At 42.2% G+C, this 20411-nt stretch overlaps 1 protein-coding gene across 6 annotated transcripts in view; it reads left to right on the forward strand.

Moving 5' to 3' along the window:
- Positions 1–20411, forward strand: part of SMIM35 (small integral membrane protein 35) — a 129336-nt gene that overhangs the window by 64211 nt on the left and 44714 nt on the right. Inside the window, exon 2 of one of the 6 annotated variants that reach the window (XM_068240878.1) lies at positions 11502–11647. The exons of 4 other annotated variants lie outside the window; for them this stretch is intronic. The gene's annotated coding sequence lies outside the window, so the exon portion shown is untranslated. Of the gene's footprint in view, positions 1–11501; positions 11648–15160; positions 15183–20411 lie in introns of those variants that run through there. One more of the 6 variants, XM_068240882.1, reaches the window with a different exon arrangement.

A 20411-nucleotide genomic window follows, 5' to 3' on the forward strand; every position in this document is an offset into this window, starting at 1 on the left:
CAATATGGAAAAGTGACTATGTCATTCATTGGACAAGGTGCTATGATGTATACTGAAAAGATATTTTTCCTCTTCTTTGTACGATATTGACGTTCATGGGATTCTTGCATTACACTTTGAGTTATGTATAAAGATGTACATTTTCTGTAATAATTTTGTGAACAAACTTTAATAAAAATGGTTTATGATGAAAAAAAAAAAAAATCACGTCATTCATGAAAATAGAAAAATCGCAGCACACCAGTGTGTACAGGTCTTCACGCTTTTCATGATTTTTCAAAAGACCTTGCGATAAAAAAATGCATGCGATTTTAAAAGCACAGCACAAGCGCGGCAGTGTGTACAGGCCCTAATGAAGTACAGATGACCAAACAAAGGCTAAATGGTTAAATCTGCCTGTTATTGATTGACTCCCACAGGTCCAATAAATAATTTAGGTAAAGACTAACCAGCAAGTTCATAGTGAACCAGAACTCATTGGAGTGTGTGAGGGGCTAAAATGGTCCTAAAAGCCCCCTTACTAAAATACTAAGGAAAACAAGAGTTTGCTTTCTTAAAACAGAAAGAATTTGCGATAATTCAGGTCGGAGTGAGCTTGAGATGTCTCCCAGTGCATCACTGCTGATTATATGCAAATTCTGGAGGTGTGTTTAGCTTCTAAGGGCAACAATGGTTAATTTGCATATATTCAGCAGTGATGCACTGGGAGACATCTCAAGCTCACTCCGACCTGAATTATCGCAAATTCTTTCTGTTTTAAGAAAGCAAACTCTTGTTTTCCTTAGTATTTTAGTAAGGGGGCTTTTAGGACCATTTTAGCCCCTCACACACTCCAATGAGTTCTGGTTCACTATGAACTTGCTGGTTAGTCTTTACCTAAATTATTTATTGGACCTGTGGGAGTCAATCAATAACAGGCAGATTTAACCATCTCAAGCTCACTCTGACCTGAATTATCGCAAATTCTTTCTGTTTTAAGAAAGCAACTCTTGTTTTCTTTAATTTAGGTAAATTAGCAACTTTGGATAGGTTAGAATCCTGGCAAAACGTATTGATAAGTGTATTGCTTCCTCCCAAAATTGAGCTTAAGCCAGCCAGGATTGAACTCGGTCAAGCGGTTGATACTGTGAGGCCCCAAAGCAGTACAAACACATAGACAACAGCTGCAATATGCATTGTGTCATATACCAGGATCAAACTTAATCTTGCAGGGGATACTGTGAGGCCCAGTCCCAGATTTACATCACAGGAGCTTATAGGCACAGATGTCCAGGAACCCTAAACCTCTCCCTTCATGAACCTACAAACCCTGCTGACCTGCACCGCAAGTGTGCTGGCTGGCCAAGATGTCACTTCTCCCTTACTTCCCTTGCCCTTGATAGGTAGCTACAGGTGTCTCTTAGCATTAGGTAGCTAGAGGAAGCTCAGTATTAAATAGCTAGTGGTGCACCCAACTGAAGGGAGATCTAGTCAGTGGAATGCCAAGAGCTGGGTGAGTAACCTGTCATTTACACTCTGCTCAGGACTCTGAAGGAGGGAGAAAGACACTAGTGGAAGGAAGTGAGTCGCCTTGTCATCATCAAGCGGCTGTAGGCATGTGCCTACAGTGCCTTATGGCAAATGCGGCCTTAGTGAGGCCCCAATGCAGTACAAACACATTATAGACAACAGCTGAGAAAAGGGTTGTGTCATCTGTCAGGATCAAACTCGGTCCTGCATGTGATACTGTGAGGCCCCAATGCAGTACAAACACGTAGACAACAGCTGAGAACTGGGTTACGTCATCTGTCATGGAGGGAGCAACTTCCAAGGGCGGGGTAAGAAGAGGGAGCAATGTAGGCGGTATATATATATATATATATATATATATATATATATATATATATATATATATATATATATATATATATATATTTGCCCCATCCAATCTTTTTCACGATATAGGCCCTGAAGGTAAAATTACATGGTTACATGGTGTGTACCAGCCTTCACATCTTATGCCTGTCTTTTATTGTATCTGCCAAGAAATAGCCAATAAATTTCAAATACTTGACCACAAGATCAGCTGAGTCCATGAGCATCTATTCATGCATAAACAGCCTTATTGCCAGGAAACTAAAGTAAAGAATACTTGAAATAAGAACTGGACACAATGGGAGGGCTTGGCATTGAGTGTTTAGCCTTAAGGTTCGTACACACGCACTACAAAAGAGAACGACGGGTCCGTCAGACCCTCCCGCTGGGTGGTCGTTCTGACAATAGTGCGTGTGTACAGTCTGTCTTCAGACTGATAAGGCTGTTTCTGAAGCGTTGAGCGGATCGTTCAGAAACAGCCTTATCATTCTGCCTGACAGACTGTACACATGCTCTACTGTCGATGGAACGCCCGCCCCGCGGGAGGGTCTGCCGGACCCGTTGTTCCCTAAGTAGATCGTGTGTACGAGCCTTTAAAGAGAATCTGTATTGTTAAAATCGCACAAAAGTAAACATACCAGTGTGTTAGGGGACATCTCCTATTACCCTCTGTCACAATTTCACCGCTCCCCGCCGCATTAAAAGTATTCAAAAACAGTTTTAAAAAGTTTGTTTATAAACAAACAAAATGGCCACCAAAACAGAAAGTAGGTTGATGTACAGCATGTCCACACATAGAAAATACATCCATACACAAGCAGGCTGTATACACCCTTCCTTCTGAATCTCAAGAGATCACTTGTGTGTATTTACCTTCTGTCCCCAGCTTCTCTCATGCACTGAACATTACAGGCTTCCTGCAGACAGCTCTGCCTATGTCATTAATTCCTCAGTATGTGACAGACCAGCTCCTTTCACAGCCTCCAGAGGAGGATTTTTATCCAGCTCTCTTCTATCACTGATAAGATAGCAGAGAAGCTGCTGGCTTATGTAAATAAAACACACACTGGAGTGTGCATAGAGGAACAGTTCAACACTGAAGAACTTGGCAGCCTTCCAGACACAAGCCGACAAGTCTGACAGGGGAAAGATACATTGATTTATTACAGAGATGGTTATAGTAGAAAGAGCTGCAGTGAGCCAGAACAGATTAGAATAGGTTTAGGAACTTGTAGGATGGTAGAAAAAACGTTGTAATTTTTGTTACAGAGTCACTTTAAGGTAGCCATACACTTGTTAGATTAGCAGCAGATAGATCATCAGATAGATTTTCTGATCTATCTGATGTGTTTAGGATCATTTTTTACTAGGAACAGAGATTTCCAATAGATTTCAGTATGAAATCTATTGAAAATCGATCTGATGGCATTTTTTGCCATCAGATTTCCATTAGGTCCAATGCAAAATGATAAGCCATCTCAAAAGATAAGCCTAAATTTTCCAACATGTCAGATCGATTGAAATTGACCGCAAATCGAACAATTTCGATCGATCGATAGGCCGGAAATCGGCTGAGTGTATGTGCCCCTTTATATATAGTTCTGGAGGTGTGTTTAGCTTCTAAGGGTACAATGGTTAATTTGCATATATTCAGCAGTGATGCACTGGGAGACATCTCAAGCTCACTCCAACCTGAATTATTGCAAATTCTTTCTGTTTTAAGAAAGCAAACTTTTGTTTTTCTTAACATCTTAGTAAGGGGGCTTATAGGACCATTGTAGTCCCTTTACACACTCCAATAAGTTCTGGGTCACCATGAGCTTGTTGGTTAGTCTGTACCTCTCGGATTTACAAGCCCTACTCCATAGAGCCAAATTAATTCATGCCATGCACTGATGAGGATCAAACAATCCGAAACAGTCTGTATGCATGTTGGATTATTATGGCTCTGTACACATTAACAAGCTGACACATCATTGCATTCCAGCGGTTCTGGAGGTGTGTTTAGCTTCTAAGGGTGACAATGGTTAATTTGCATATATTCAGCAGTGATGCACTGGGAGACATCTCGAGCTCACTCCAACCTGAATTATTGCAAATTCTTTCTGTTTTAGGAAAGCAAACTTTTGTTTTTTATATATTCAGTGGAAGGGTATTATGAGGTAAGGTGTTTACAGTATGCAGGTGGACAACATAACAATGGGAATCTGTGGTGCAATGTAATTACAATATAACAATGGACATTCAAGAGTAGCACTCTGCAGCCTAGCTGTGGCCACAACACTAGTGTGTTTGCATACAGTATTATGTTGGCAATGGGCATGATTAGGCACACTGTTCAGTATGGTGTGCAATATAACAGAGACAATGGCCCAAATGCATTTTTTCTCCCGAAGTTTCACCTAGGAGATCATTTTTAAACTTCTATATAAAATAACTTTTCAGCATTTTGCAATTGACAAAGTACCAAAAAGTAGGTGCAAAAGTACTATAGAAACTATTTTGAGAATTTTCTTGCTTGCTGGTGGTTTAAAAGGCATTACTGTGTATTGACAAGGTGTGAAAATATCACTTAGGAGAAAATGCAGGGAAAAAGTTAATTGCATATTGGCCCAGGACCTTTATTCAATTAACTTTTCTCATGAGTTTTCCCCTAGTAGGCCTAGTGCAAACCAGAGCGGTTCGGCTGCGTTTTGCGATCTGCTTGCGGCTGCGGATCCGCTAGGGTAATGTATCTCAATGGAATGGGTCACACCAGAGCGGGAGGCGTTTTGCAGAAACGCATACTCCCGGGGTGAGGCATTTTTTGGATTGTGGATGCGTTTCTGCCTCAATGTTAAGTATAGGAAAAACGCAAACCGCTCTGAAAAACGGCAGTTCAGAGCGGTTTGCCAGGCGTTTTTGTTACAGTAGCTGTTCAGTAACAGCTTTACTGTAACAATATCTGAAATCTACTACACCAAAAACAATTCACAATACCGCAAAATGCTAGCTGAAACGCTACAGAAAAATAAGAAAAAGCGTTTCAAAATCTGCTAGCATTTTGCGGATCTGCTAGCGGTTTTTGGTGTGCACCAGGCCGTAGAGAATTTTACATCTTCTCTACAGAAAAAATCAAAAACAAACCTTTTCAGCACTTAGCAATTGAAAAAAAATACCAAAACTAATCTCATCTCAGGTTTCCTTTAATGCTAGGTACACACACTGAAATTTTCGGACAGATTTACTGTCAATTCGGTTATTTCCAACAGGTTCGATTTGATTTCCAATCGATTTTCTGAACGATTTTTCATGGAAGTGAACAGAATATTGATCAGAAAATCGAATGGAAATTAGATTGGACCTGTCAGAAATAATCGATCTGACAGTAAATCTGTCTGAAAAATTGCATCGTGTACCTAGCATAAGACATCTCTAAGCAGCTCATCCAGGCCACCAGGCTTCTGATGTACTCCTGGGTGCTCTGACTTTATAACAGTGGCTCTGACACTGTTTAGATTTCATCCATGCTCTTTTGTTGTGCATACTCTCTGAAAGTAGGATTTCAAAGTACTTGTAGCTGGTCTATATGTTTTCTTTGTGTCCTGCTGGAAGCTCCACTCTTCAATCTTAAAGTGTAACTGTCGGGCATAAAATCAAAAATCAATTATTTATTTTTATCTGGTAAACAAGTAATAAGGATGCTAACCAGGCAATACAAAAATTAAAATCACTATTACTTTTCTTGTTGATAAATTATCATTCCCCAGTTTGCCTGACTCTTATTTGGTACACACAAAGGAAGTTGCAGGGCATGCTGGGTTGTCCTTTTTTGCTTCTTTACTTTCCCTTCAGACTTAACTAATGCAGCCTGATTGCCTGAAGCCTCTTTCCCCCCTGTTTTCACCTCCCACACCTCTGTTCCTCTCTGATTGGCCAATATTTCTCATGCTGAGACAATGCACTTTCTATAGTAAAGGGCGGGCAAGGCATACACAATCAGGCAGAGGAGAGTAATGGCTCATACACACGGGCTACGGCTGTCGCCGCAACCACGTGGCACGCGCTTGTTGCGGCGACAGGTCGCCTGTGTGTATGCCGCACGTCCCCCGAACCGTCGCCCGTCAGACCTGTCGCCAGCAACAGCTGTCGCCGCAACTTCGCCGCAACTGTCACTAGTCCGCCGCGTGTATGAGGACAAGCGACAGCAACACACACACAGTGAGCGGAGCTTCCGGCGGGGGGAGGGACCTTCGGCGACAGCTTCCACCGCATCTCTGTCCCTCTGTGCGCCATGTGTACGGCTGCAGCACAGAGGGACCTGGCGACGAGCTGTCGCTGCTTTTTATTTTTATTTTTTTTTTGTTGCTTGCCTCCTTTTGTGCCTCGTGTGTATGAGGCTTGAGGGAGGAAATTACATCAGGATTGGCTTGAAAATTGCCACAGTTAAAATGGGAAATGCTAAGAAGGATTTTCTCTTGTTTTACTGTACACAAATCACTAAAATCAAAATGTGGACAGTGTAATACATATGTTATGTAAGTAGAGCAAGTATTTTTCTACTTATATATGTGTTGTTGTTTTTTCTGAGAAAGCATGGCTAACAGCTCCTCTTTAACTATGTGTGTTCCCTGCTTAATAAACCCCTCCCCCAAACTCTGTATACCACCCAGGGAGGGTTGGTCATGTCAGCCATGCCAGGGTATACAAATAATCCCTAATTTGATCTTCTCGCCAGTAGCTTTGACAGAGTCTGGAAAGAAATATGGGAGGCACAAAATTAGCCGAGTGAAGAGCTGAAAGAGGACGGATTTCCTCCTGATGGCCACAGATAAACAAAACTGTGGAAATTTCATGGTGTCATGCTTAGTCATAATGCACCACATTGTTTTAACACGTTAGATGTACAATAAGCTGGGATATGCAGAGACGATGTATGCATTGGGTGATGCAGTTCACTGAAGTCTTTCTGAAGCAACTCAGGGTCACCAAGTTCAAATGCAGCATGTGTGCTCAGGGGCCTACCTGAACCTCCAGACTGACTATTTCTCACAGGGCTACAGGACTTCCATCTAATCCAACCACATTTCTACAGCTCCATACAAAGGCAAAAGCTTATGCAAATTCCAACACAGAACCTGTATCAACCAGTCAGGTTATGGCGTCATCCTCTGTCATGCCTGTTTGAGGCCAAAGAAGCCTCACCTCATACCTGTTGACAGTCAGATTTATTGACAAAATGCCCAAACCTTTCACACTTTAACATTTTTTAATCTAAGAACATTTCCTCAGTGATGCTCACGATTTTTGTTCACTTTCTGTTGTTGAGAAAGTGGCTGAATTTTCATAAAACACTATGGGGTTGATTCACTAAACAGTGCTATTTCATAATGCGCGTGTTAAAGGTTTACGCGCTTGTTATTTCTTTAACTCAAGTGAGCGACAACGGTGATTACAGCAAAGTTCACAGTGTACATTCATAACACAAAAATGACACAGCACACACCACAAAGCACAGGTTACATTGCCCACAGTGAATTAAAACAAAAATACAACAAAAAACATGACATTGTACATATGAGCACAATTTAATAACTAAATTAAAAAACAAAATGAAAAAATTAAGGGACACATACAAACAAATAACACTTACTTGCCCAGTCACAAACTAGTATGAAGCTGGTGCTGATGAGCAAAGCATTTATAGGCCACAAACAGCTGACAAATGTATCCCCGGCACTCGCTATGGAATTATACTGCGTGATGTGATGTTTCTAAAGTTCTGTGCGCACTGTGACACGCGTAATGCATTTAGCGTGATCGCGTCATGCATTAGCACAGTTTAGTGAATCAACCCCAAGGGCCTTTATTCAGTTAACTTTTTCTCCTAAGTTATCTCCTGGGAGAACATTTTCAAATTCTCTTTAACCTCCTTAGTGGTAACCCCGAGCTGAGCACAGGGTAAGCCGCCGCAGAGGATTTCTCAGCCCCTGGTGTGCCGATTTGCACACTTTTTGCTTTGCTGCACGCAGCTAGCACTTTGCTAGCTGTGTGTACAGGCCAATCGCCGCTCCGCGCCGCGCTACAGCCCCCCCCGACCCCTTGCACAGCCTGGCCAATCACCGCCAGGCTGCGCTAAGAGGTGGATCGGGACTCCCCCAGACGTCATGACGTCTATGGCGTCATCCCAATCGTCGCCATGGCGACAGGGGAAGCCAAACAGGAAATCCAGTTCTGAACGGGATTTCCTGATTGTTCTGATCGCCGGAGGTGATCGGAAGGGGTAGGGGGATGCCGCTGTACAGCGGCTATCATGTAGCTAGTGCTAGGCTAGCTACGTGATTTAAAAAAAAAAATTTAAAAAGTGCTGCGCCACCACCCTGGCGGTTTTAATAGACTGCCAGGGAGTTTAAAAATACTTTTAAGCATTTTACAATTGAAAAAATACCTAAAAGCAGGTGAAAAAGTACTATCAAAATTATTTTTAGTATTTTCCTGCTTGCTGGCGGCTTAAAAGGCATTTTATGACAATGGGCTCTATTTACAAAACTTCTCACCTAATTGATAAAAATAACCTTTCAGCACATTTGCAAGCAAAGTAATCACTAAAAGTAAGTTGTTCCTGATTAACGTTATTTAAATATTACTTTTCTTACCTTAATTATATTATATTTTTGCTCTTTGGGAGCTAAGAAAGTGTAACATAAAAATAACGTGAAAACAGGCCCATATTCAATCAACTTTTTCTTCTGAGTCTTCTCCTAGGAAATAATTATTCCTCTTTCATTTAAAATAACTTTTCATCACTTTGCAATTGAAAAGATACCAAAAAGTAGTCAAAAAAAGTACTATGAGAAACATGTTGAGTATTTTCTTGCTAGCTGGTGGTTTAAAACGCATTTTATTCACAAATTTGAAAATATCACCTAGGAGAAAAGTCAGGAGAAAAGTCAGGAGAAAAATCTATTTGCAAATAGGCCCAAGTGAAAAAGCTTTGTGAATCATGCCCATTGTGTGAAAACTCAGGTGAAAAAGTGAATTGCATATGGGCCTGGGGGCCTTTATTCAGTTAACTTTTCTCACGAGTTTTCACCTAGTAGAGAATTTTACATCTTGTCTACAGAAAAAAACCTTTCAGCACTTTGCAATTGAAAAAAATTCAAAAAGTAGTCGAAAAAGTAAAATCAAACTTTTTTCTATAGTTTATGGTTTAAAAGACATTTTATTGATACGATGTGAAAATATCTCATTAGAGAAAAAGATATTGAATAGGCCTGGGACTCTGATATACTTAGACCAGAGTCAAACAAATGTGTTTTTAGGTGCACTTTTAAAACGATCAACAAGTTCATTCTTTCTGCATACTAGGCCATATGCAATTTTCACCCGAGTTTTCACAACTTATAATAAAACAAAAATGTAAACCACCAACAAGCAAAAAAATACTAAAAATAATTATGATAGCACCTGTACTCCTGTTTTGACTCTTTTTCAATTGCAAAGTGCTGAAAAAGTATTTTAAATTCAAGATGAAAAATTATAAAGTATTTTCTTGCTTCCTGGTGGCTTAAAAGGCATTTTATTGACAATTTTAAAAATATCACCAAGGAGAAAATTCATGAGAAAAAGTGAATTGCATATGGCCCCATGGCCCTTATGCAATTCACTTTTTCACCTGAGTTTTCTCCTAGGAGAAAAATGTTCACCTTTGATTTAAAATAACTTTTTAGTACTTTGCAATGGAAAAAAGTATCAAAAAGTAGGTAAAAAGTATTATCAAAATTATTTTGAGTATTTTTTTGCTTACTGGTGGTTTAAATAGGATTTTATTGACAAGTTTTAAAATATCACCTAGGAGAAAACTCGGGTGAAAAAATGGATTGCATATGGCCCTATGTATTCTGCATGCAATGCTGGTGAAATTTTTTTTTGATGCATTTTTGCCCAAATAAGGTAAAAATTTATTTGAAAGTTATTTTTTTTTACTTGTTAAATATGAATATTAATGAAAAAACACAAACATAAATGTATGAAAAAGGCATAAAAACGAACGCAGGAAAAATGCAAAAAACGCCCATAGCAGAAAACTGATGGTTTTCCGCATGGACAAGTGTGACCTTAGCCTAAGATATTTCTCCTTACCTCTTTCTCACTTATTTGTTATTAATTTTATTTTTTAATAATAGACCGACTTCCATCACATACCAAACAAAAAGTCACTGAAAATACGTTGTCCCAGATGAACTTAACCTCCTTGCCGGTTATCCCAAACTCAGTTCGGGGTAACCTGCGCAGGAGGATTGCTCAGGCCCCGCTGGGACGATTTGCATAATTTTTTTTTTTGTTACAAGCAGCTAGCACTTTTCTAGCTGCTTGTAACTTCCGATCGCCACCGCTCGCCGCCGATCCGCCGCAATCTGCCGCGCCGAGCCGCTCTGCCCCAGACCCATGTGCTGCCTGGCCAATCAGTGCCAGGCAGCGTTGAGGGGCGGATCGGGATTCCCTATGACGTCCCGACGTCCATGACGTCGGTGACGTCATCCCGCCCCGTCGCCATGGCGACTGGGGAAGCCCTGCAGGAAATCCCGTTCTCAACGGGATTTCCTGCATACTCTGATCGCCGAAGGCGATCGGAGTGGGTGGGGGGATGCCGCTGCTCAGCGGCTATCATGTAGCGAGCCCTCGGCTCGCTACATGATTTAAAAAAAAAAACCAAAAAAAAAAACCCTCCTGTGCTGCCTCCTTGCCGGAGGAATTGAACCGGCAAGGAGGTTAAATCTAATATCACTTTTGTTTGATTGGAAGATATCGATCAACTGGCTACCAATCGACAGCCAATAGCGCTGTGCTGGATTGATCAATGCAACGCTGCAGTCCGATAGATTTTTAATAGATTTCATACCGAAATCTATTAAAGATCTATTCCTATTGTGTGACACGGATCAGATAGATTTGATCTGACTCTATTGATGATCGAATCTAGTGGCCCTCTACTAGTGTATGGCCACTTTAAAGCTGAGTACAAAAGGTTACTTTTTGGTCCCTTCCATTCTAAAACCTGGATATACTAATAGTCATTGAAGCAATGCATACATTTGTTTTTGTCTTTTTGGCCTTCTCCATTTCCATCTGGTGATCAGTGCATTTGCACATCCATGCACACTGCGAGTCTTGCCAATATTTGATTTCTTCTTTGCATAGATGGATTAAAGGACATCCGAGGTGAAAATAAACTGATGAGCTAAACAATTTTATCTATCTTCCTTCTCCTAATACTGGGTACACATGATACGTTATTTCCGCTCGATTCACCGCTCGGTCGTTTTTTTCCGCTCAATTCTCCACTTGATTCTCTTATCTTCTGCTCGTTCTTCTTATCTTTTTCCATTCACGTCTATGAGAAATCGAGCAGTAAAACGATCAAGAGTAATACCAGACATGATGGAATTTATCAGTTGAACGCATCTATCGATCGGAAAAACATAACATGTGTACCTAGCATTAAAATGACTTTATAAGATATCCCACAGTTTTATTTTATATTTAAATCTAGTTTTTTAAGTTTTTACTGTTTCATTGTCTCTCTCTGCTCAATGACACATTCAATGAAGTATGCCAGAGCTAAAATGTATGAACTATGGACCCTTTTTATCTCTTTCTCGCTTCAGGAGCAATTTACTGACAGGAAAGTGTTTTATGGCTGTAATTCCTTATCAGTGAGGGTAGGCTATATTCTGACCCAGTCCCGATCCGGACAGAAGCTGTCACTTGCATACCTGATTTTTAACACTTTCAGGCGGAGTAAGAAAAGAAGGTACACAGCATAGTCACTTGTGTTTTTGGCACTATCTATACACATGTCTATCTCATCATGTCAAATGTCACCTCGGATGTCCTTTAAGGCCATACTGGGCCCCAGGCAAGAGAACAACTTTGATATCAGTTACTACAATCTCCTATTATCATGCATCTTTATAAATGAATCCTTTGCATTTTAAACAAACATTCATTACTGTAATATTTCCATTGAAAAACAAAAAACTTGTCTCTACCCAGAAACTAGCATACACCTTGGATCAAAGAGTAACTACTTTAGGTGAATCTGTGTAGATTACCAATTATTTGACATCCAGACGATGTATGGGCAGATTAACTAAGAGGTAGCTCACTCTCTAATGGAATCTGTTCGGAGAAAGATCTGCTACCTGCCCATACACCAATTGACCTATTTCGGATCAATTTTATGTAGCGTCGGGGGGATTTGTCGCGTTCAACGCTCATTCCAATATTGCTCACCATTACCACCGTGCACCTGACCAACCTCGACAGCCCGACATCTTCAAGCATGTCTGATCCACATGCTCGGTCCCAAATTGGTCACATCGTTGATTGGGCATTAACTTGGCGGCACCGATTTTCGTAATAATTATCGAATCGGATGGTCGATCGGCCGCCAAGTCGCTAGATGTATGGGCACCTTGACTGAGACTCAGTAGAGTACTAAACCTCAGTGAATCTGTGCAGAGCACCAAATCTCAGGGAATCTGTACAGATAACCAAACCTCATGAACATCTGTAGGGCATCAAATCTCATTGACTGTGTGCAGAGCACCAAATCTCAGGGAATCTGTGCAGAGAATTACATTTCAATGAACCTGTACAGAGCTCCCCTTACAAATCAATGTCAAAATATGTAATTACATAGAGAAATAAGCCATACATTTACATACATAGCTTGGTTTAAAAAAGACATTCAACCATTAAGTTGAACAGGAAAAGTAAATAAATACAATACAGATTGGTACATCACTGTGCGACCCTCTCACATATACCAACCGATCCAGAGGAAAGTGAAACCCTTTCAAGGCTTGAGCCAATTAGCATTAAAAGGGTAAAAAATACCTTTCTGACTCCATTTCTGACCTGTGATCACTGTGAAACTGTGACAGATCACAATGACCCGAGGCAGACAACCAGACAGGCTGATTTGCAATACTTCCTCGACATTAAAAAGCTCAGGAATTCCATGGAGTCCCATTGACCTGAATCACAAGCTGGCTGTGAGAGATTACTCCACTCTTTCCTGGCAGCCAGCACATGTACAGAAGAAACACTGATGGAAGGACAGTATGGCAAGGCAGTAAAAACCTGGAAGCCTGGTATGTAGAAACACATCAGTCACGTAAGCAAGACAGATGGCAGAGTTGCAGCTGATAGTAATTTGCTATACTGTATATACTTGTGTATACAGCCTCGTACACACGCCTAACTTGAGTCAGCTGAGGCGGCTGATAACGACCGCCTCAACCGACAGTCACCCATGTGTACAGCCACCAATGATCCCCAATGCCCAACCCGTGTGTGACCCGCTGGACGGATTTACCCATCCCCAGCAACGCTGATCTCATTGTTCGCCGATCTCCCGCCTGCCGTGTGATTTCATGCATTCGCTGCTGGAAGTCCAAATACTCCCCTGCATAGCAACACAGAGCGTTGTCAGCTACACCTTTTACACGCATGTGTATAGCATGGCCCATCAGTTGGGCATGTGTGTGGGCCCTAAGCCAGCCCATGGATAAGCCAGCCCATGGATAAGCCAGCCCATGGATAAGCCCAATTATCTCAGCTTCATTAGCACATTAATAGCAACTGCCATATAATTCTTATGCTATCCATGCAGAAACCTCAAGCCGCATCCCCCAAAATGATAGATGGACCCGGTGCCCGTGCATTAATACTTTACCTGTGTCACGCTGTCCCCTGAGTGTCTGCCGCTCCGCACTCTTCTTCCTCATTTGTGCCCCACGTGGTTGTCGGCATATTGCACACACGCCCTACGTGCAATACACTGTGTCCATCGGCACCGGGTTCATCTGACATTAGGGGGACAGTGGCCGGGAGCGGCGAGTCGAACGGGGCAGTGTCACAAGGCTGATTTCCAAAAGATTTAATGCTGAAATTGATTGGGGAATTGGCCTACAGTTTGTGGCAGCCAAGAGATCTCTCTCCGATCAGTTTTGCATGATGTATGGCTACCTTAGGCTAATGCGGATGTTGTGCTCATATGACAGCTGAGCCCACACTCTCAATCTAGTTCCAGAATAGGCGTGTGAGAGCATTATTATCATGTTTAGTTCAAACAACTCCTGCAGGGCCAGAAGGGGCAGGGTCCTTTGTAAGAGGAAAATTACTTATTTTTTATTTATTAATATTAATATATTTATTAGTACTGTATATTAATTCAAAGTTAAAACAGCTTTGGTTTGGGTATTCAGTGTTGAAGCAAAATTAACTTCCACAAAGTAGACAGGTATCTGACAAGATTATAATGGTGCTTGTGGTGGGAGGGAAAGTAATGGACTAGACCCCAAAGCTAAGAACTAAAGTTACAGTAAAATCTGTCAGAATTGTCACATTTTTCACTAGCTACTGTAAGTAAATTTAACTTAGTAAAATCTTATAGAAAGATATGTTAAATGCTTAAAGGGAACCTAAAAGGAAGTAAAAGTATCCAGTTTCTACCAGCCCCCTATAGTCATGCTGGTGCCTCGCTGTCTTCCCGCTTTGTACTATTCAGCCACTGTGCCACTCCAAAAGCAGGCCAATTGGGCCAGTCACAGACAATAGCAATTATTCCAAACTGCGCAAGTGCAGAACGCTCCCCTCCACTGGAGCATGAGCCAGAGGGTGGCGACCCAGGGCAGCTCATGCAGCTTCCAGAAGGGCACCGCTCACTGCTGAATGGAAGATGCAGAAAGACAGCGAGAGACCAGGAGGGGGCTGGAAGAAGCTGTAGGTAAATTAAACTGGCCACTTTTATTTCACTTTAGATTCCTTTTAAATAAAGGAAGTGTTTATGTGGCGTAATAATCAGAAGATACAGTGGTCCTGATCCAATTCAATTATTCTCCAAGTTTTTTTCTAGGTGATATTTTCACATTTTCACATAAAATGCATTTGAAGCCAGCAGCAAGTAAATACTTTTGACTACTTTTCCACCAGCGTTTTGGCTCTTTTTCAATTGCAGAGTGCTGAAATGTTGTTTTAAACAGAAGATGAAAAATTATCTCCTAGGAGAAGGTGTAGGAGAAAAAGGGAATTTTATCAAGCCCATTGTGTCTAAATTAACAAACTTAGTGTTTCATTATAGTATTCAGTATAATCTCTTTACAGTAAACTCCAAGCGACCAGGAAAAGTGATTTACTATATCAGAAGTTTACTATATCAGAAATTATCCTAGAAATGGTCCAGCATGCCCTGGGACATTCTCTGCTGCAAAGGACCAGCTCTGCCATCCCATTGGAGTTAAAGTACAAGCACTTGTACAGTACATTTAGTGGACTACAAGGTAAAGTATTCCTTAGGGCTACATAGCCAGGCTGGACAAATTGCTGGTACAGTATCCAGGGCTCGTTAAAAATTGCAGCCATCACTGAATAGAGGCAGCCACTCACTTCCTGTGAATGGCTCAGATATCTCTGTGGGCAGGCCTTGCAGCTAGTGGCGTAGCTAAGGAGCTATGGGCCCCGGTGCAAGTTTTACATGGGGCCCCCAAGCATTCTATGCATAACAATTAATACAGTGCACCAAAACCTGCTAAGGAGAACAACTGTGTCAGAGGTGCAAGTAGGGGATGGGAAACTGTTTGTTAATGATCACTACTCTTTAAAGCATCTATAGAAGTGATTATTACCAACACAGGGCCAATAGAGAGCTAATATTGTGCTTGAAGGAGGACCCCTCAGGGCCCCTCTGACCGAAGGGTCCTGATGCGGTCGCTACCTCTGCAACCCCTATTGCTACGCCACTGCTTGCAGCACATGTCCTGCAAAACTTTCTGCTCACACTTGAGCTAATCATGAAGCCTCTCTTCAAAATGCAGTCAATCATGATAAGCCATTCTCATCTTTAATGTGAGTGGCTCCAATACCTCTGCTGGCAGGACTTAGCACTCCACTCTCCACTCTTAGTTTTGCAGTGAGTGGGCCCACTCTGATCTGCACTACAAGTGAAAGAAGCCTGAACTGCGCTCCACATGTTACCAGGAGCATTGTTGCTAACAAGAGAAGAAATACCCGGGAGTGCGTACAATCCCATGGAAGGACCGTGACAATACTTTTATCGGCAATTGCAAAGTGGAAGTTGTAATGCTGCATCCTCTTTTGTTTATGGCTTGGAAAGACAAAAATGAAACCGAGAGCCCAATATGGTGTAGTATATCAAATAAATGAAGGTATATTGCACAAATGAACATTATTATACTCACAAGTATGGGTCGCCACACAGGCACCACTGAAAAGGCAGGTGGGGAGAATTATGACCTGACTCCACTCAGGTGGTAAAAACGTCGCTCACTGTAGACATAAGAAAATGGGGATACACCCCTCCACCAAGGGTGGACTAGATCAGTAGTAAGATAGGTATAACAGAGGCACCATCAAGGATAAAATAATTAAAATCCGCATAAAAAGGGGTAAGTAGGTGGACTCACCTCCCTCAGGTAAACAATGACCGGACAATGAGACGTTATTAAAATAACAGTAACATTTATTGAAAAATGTCCAAGTGTGCAACACGTTTCACGGGTCACTATCTTGCTTCATCAGGCAATCAATTTTGGAGAACACAGTAGTAGGTCAATATATGGGCCAAGCAGCACGGCAGCTTCACAGATTGTGATCGGTTTCATGCTGAAATCGATTCACAATCTGTTTGCAGTGAAGGCATCCATACAATCCCTCTCTGATCAGATTCGATCAGGGAGGGATCTATCTGTTTGTCGGATCTGATGGCAAATCGACCAGTGTATGGCTACCTTTACAAATGTTGTCAGAATAGGAATCAACTCACCTGCAACCAGCCTGAAAACAGCGGCCGACCATGGGTTTCACACTGACATATGACGCATGCACCTCCCACTGTTTACTATATCCAGAGTCAGCGCAATGTAGGGGGTCAAAAAACATGTTTACTATAACAGAGGTTTTATTATATCAGAGTTTACTATTGCAGTTGTTGCTCCCATATCCTTAATGGGGATTGGACCTAGAGAGTTAGTTTACTATATCCGAATGTTTACCATATCAGAGTTTCTTATAATGAGATTATACTGTACCGTATATGGTTATTGTCTGTATACATGTAAGGGTTTCGTGCTAGCACAGCACACACACAAGACAAAGGAAGCATTCCACAGCTATGTCTGAGTCCTGTGTAACAAGTCCAGTGAGTGATGCATCATTCATTATTCTTCCTCCTCAGGTTTTGGTCCCCTCACGTGTCCTCATTGATCTCAGTGTGGAAATAGGTCAGATAGGTGGATGATTTCTGAGATGATGACGTACAACTATCAGTAGGTCTGGCAGGCAGCCACAGCAATTTTCTGAATTTGTAGGGTAATAACAGTGACAGTATACCATATCTGCCAGCGTGATTGCTCACAGTAGAGTCTGAGAAATGACTAACTGCTGAATGCTCAATCAAAACATTGCACCACAAAAGCCACGAAAGTTCAGGTCAGCAGAATGAGGCTGATAGGAATGCAGGAAAGGTTACACATATGGGGAAGGGCACTTGTTTTGCCCAGTAATTGTGTATTAGATTCACAATATCTCAATTCTAATAATATATTATTTATATCATGGTAATGGTTACCTGTATTCATCATAATACAGTGATGAGCAAGTGCCACTAATTGATAATAGCAAGGCCAGAAGTGCAGCCAGTATCTGTCGCCCACCCAACCCCCCTCTCCACTCAGGGCCGGACCATCAACCAGGCACCGCAAGCACCTGATTGGGGCCCCTTTCGGGGTCTAAAAGGCCCCCTCTGAGCCGCATAGAATGCTGTGGCTGCTGTGCTGTATGTGGATCAGATTAGTGGCCCCATCACCAGCATGCTGCGCTGAGCCAGTGAGTCAGTGCACAATTATCCCTGCCCAGCACCATGCCCGCTCCCTGTGCTCCGCTCTGCCTACAGAAAAAATACTGAGGCTGGCTGAGCATCGCCGTTGCCATTGCAAACAGATGCTCTCCAGTCCAGTGCTCAGCGAGAGAGCGAATCAGCGTGCGCCGGCGTCCCCATTCCCTCTTCGTCATCACGTCAGCTGCTGCTGACGTCATTGGCCCTCGCTCTCCCCCTCCCTCCGCTCAGTAGTTAGTAGAGATGGGAAGTTCGGATCTTTTCAATGATCCGGATGATTCGAATCGGATCATTGAAGAGATCCGGATCTTTGATCCGAATCTCGGATCATTTTACTACAGAAGCATTCGGGGGTGAAATGAACAGCAGGACAGGTCTTTCCCTGCTGTGGACAGGAGAAGGGGAGGGGGGTGGACACACAGAGAAGGGGAGAAGATGGACAGAGGGCAGGGAGTGGACAGAGGAGGGAGGAGCAGAGAGCAGAAATGTTTGTTTGCACACAATACCCACATGCTGCAATCATATGCTTTACATATATTTCACCTATATGTTCATCTGTATACTTTGAAAGCAAACGTCGCAGTGAAAGAAAGCATTCCCAGAAGTGAAGTGCAGCTGTTTAATGCCAGTGCAGGAGGATCATATCGCCTTTCAATCACAGTGCCTGCAAAGTTACTGAGCTGTGCTGAGCCAAAAGTTTCCAATGTGATCACTGTGCAGCACTACGGAACAGCCAGCCTATAATGGGCAGCACATTGCAGCCAGTATGTGTGCCAGTATGTGTGCTCTACACATATCTGGCAGTGGCACCCATGTCCCCTCTCTCTCATCTACCTGTGGCTGCAAGGCTGGCTCCCCTCCAACTCAGCGATCCGTCCCTGCTCTGCTTCCAGGACCCCGCTGCCCGCTGAGAGGGGGCTAGTCGCTCCTTGCCCCGCCCCTTTTTCGATCCGAATCACTCATTTTGATGATTCGGATGATTCGACTCACAAAATAGATTCGGATCAAAGATCCGAATCGTTCATGATCCGGACAACACTAGTAGTTGGAGAGCGCGCACAGCGCAGGCTGAGGCAGGTCAGTGTAAGTGAGCAGAGGAGCCTGGAGACAGGCAGCACTGCCATTCAGCAATGTTCTTTAATTCATTGATGTGGAATTATGACATGATCATTTTACACATATATATCATTATATGTGTATATATGTATATATATATATATATATATATATATATATATATATATATATATATATATATATATATATATATGTGTGTCTATGTGTGTGTGTGTGTGGGGGGGGGGGGGGAGGGGGGGTTGAGAGATGGGGGGCCCAAATCTGCCACTTTGCTTAGGGCCCCATTTGGCCTTAATCCAGCTCTGTCACCACTCGGCAAGAAGTGCGGCCAGTATCTGTAGCTCCACCAACACCCCTCACCACCACCACAACCAGATTTTGTGGTCAGATTAAAGTGTGCACAGATTTTGTATCTCATCCCCCTATGGTATAACAAATGTTGAAGGCGATATTTATCTTTATATGCCCACCACCTTTCTAAGGCCCCGTTCACACTGCACGCGTTTCCAGCCGCGTTTTGGAAACACGTGCAGGTGGCCGACACGCACGACATCAGACAGTGCATAGAGTGCACTGTCTGATGTTCACACTGCATGCGTTGCGGACCTGTGCGGTCCGGCAACGCATGCTGCACGCATTTTTTGGCAAAACGCGTGGCTGTCCCATTCACTTTTCAGTGATGGGATCAGCCACGCAATGCATACAAACGCGTATGGCGTGCGTTCGTACGCGTTGCGTTCCACATGCGTGCCTGTCCGCATTTGTAATGTGAATGGGGCCTAAATCCACGCCATCTGGATATGCAAAGCGACTGCATCAGAGCAAAATTACCATGACCGGGTTCTCTCCTCTTCTGCAATGCAGCCTATCACTGTACAGCAGTGTCTCTCCATAGGCTCCCAATGTCACAGCTCCTTCCTTCTTATTAGGGATGAGGGGAATTTGCAGATTTTTCTGTATTCTACAGAATAGCAGAATTTAAAGTGCATTGTAGTCAACAGGGTACACTGGACTATTTTTACACTGTTATAATGGTTATACAGGCGTACGTACAAAAAGGGCGCCTGGACAAAAAGGGCGCGGGGTGTAAACTCTAAATAATAATTAATCATTAATAGGGTTTATAAAAATAGTGTGCTATATTTCGTTTACAAATAAAGTTTAACAAAATTATAAATCATTAAATAATGTTTATAAAATCGGAAATTGTGAAAACGTTAATCTTGCCTATTTCTAAAGTTAAACTTATAATTACGTTTATTAAAAAAACAATAATATATGTTTAATTGTTATAATTGTATATTATTGTGAATAACCTTCATTTATGGTTTGTTCTTATAATAAAATCTGAAAATATTCTTTATAACGATGATATAAATATAAGTACGTTCGTAATAAGTGTTGTAAAACATTAGTAATTATTACTAAAATTTTACTAAAACTATACCTAAGCCTACTCTTACACAGAACCCTCCCTGTACCTATCCCTAACCCCTAGACCCCCCTGTTGGTGCCTAAACCTAAGACCCCCCTGTTGGTGCCTAAACCTAAGACCCCCCTGTTGGTGCCTAAACCTAAG

The sequence above is a fragment of the Hyperolius riggenbachi genome, chromosome 6 (assembly GCF_040937935.1).
Source record: "Hyperolius riggenbachi isolate aHypRig1 chromosome 6, aHypRig1.pri, whole genome shotgun sequence".
Classification (NCBI taxonomy): Eukaryota; Metazoa; Chordata; class Amphibia; order Anura; family Hyperoliidae; genus Hyperolius; species Hyperolius riggenbachi.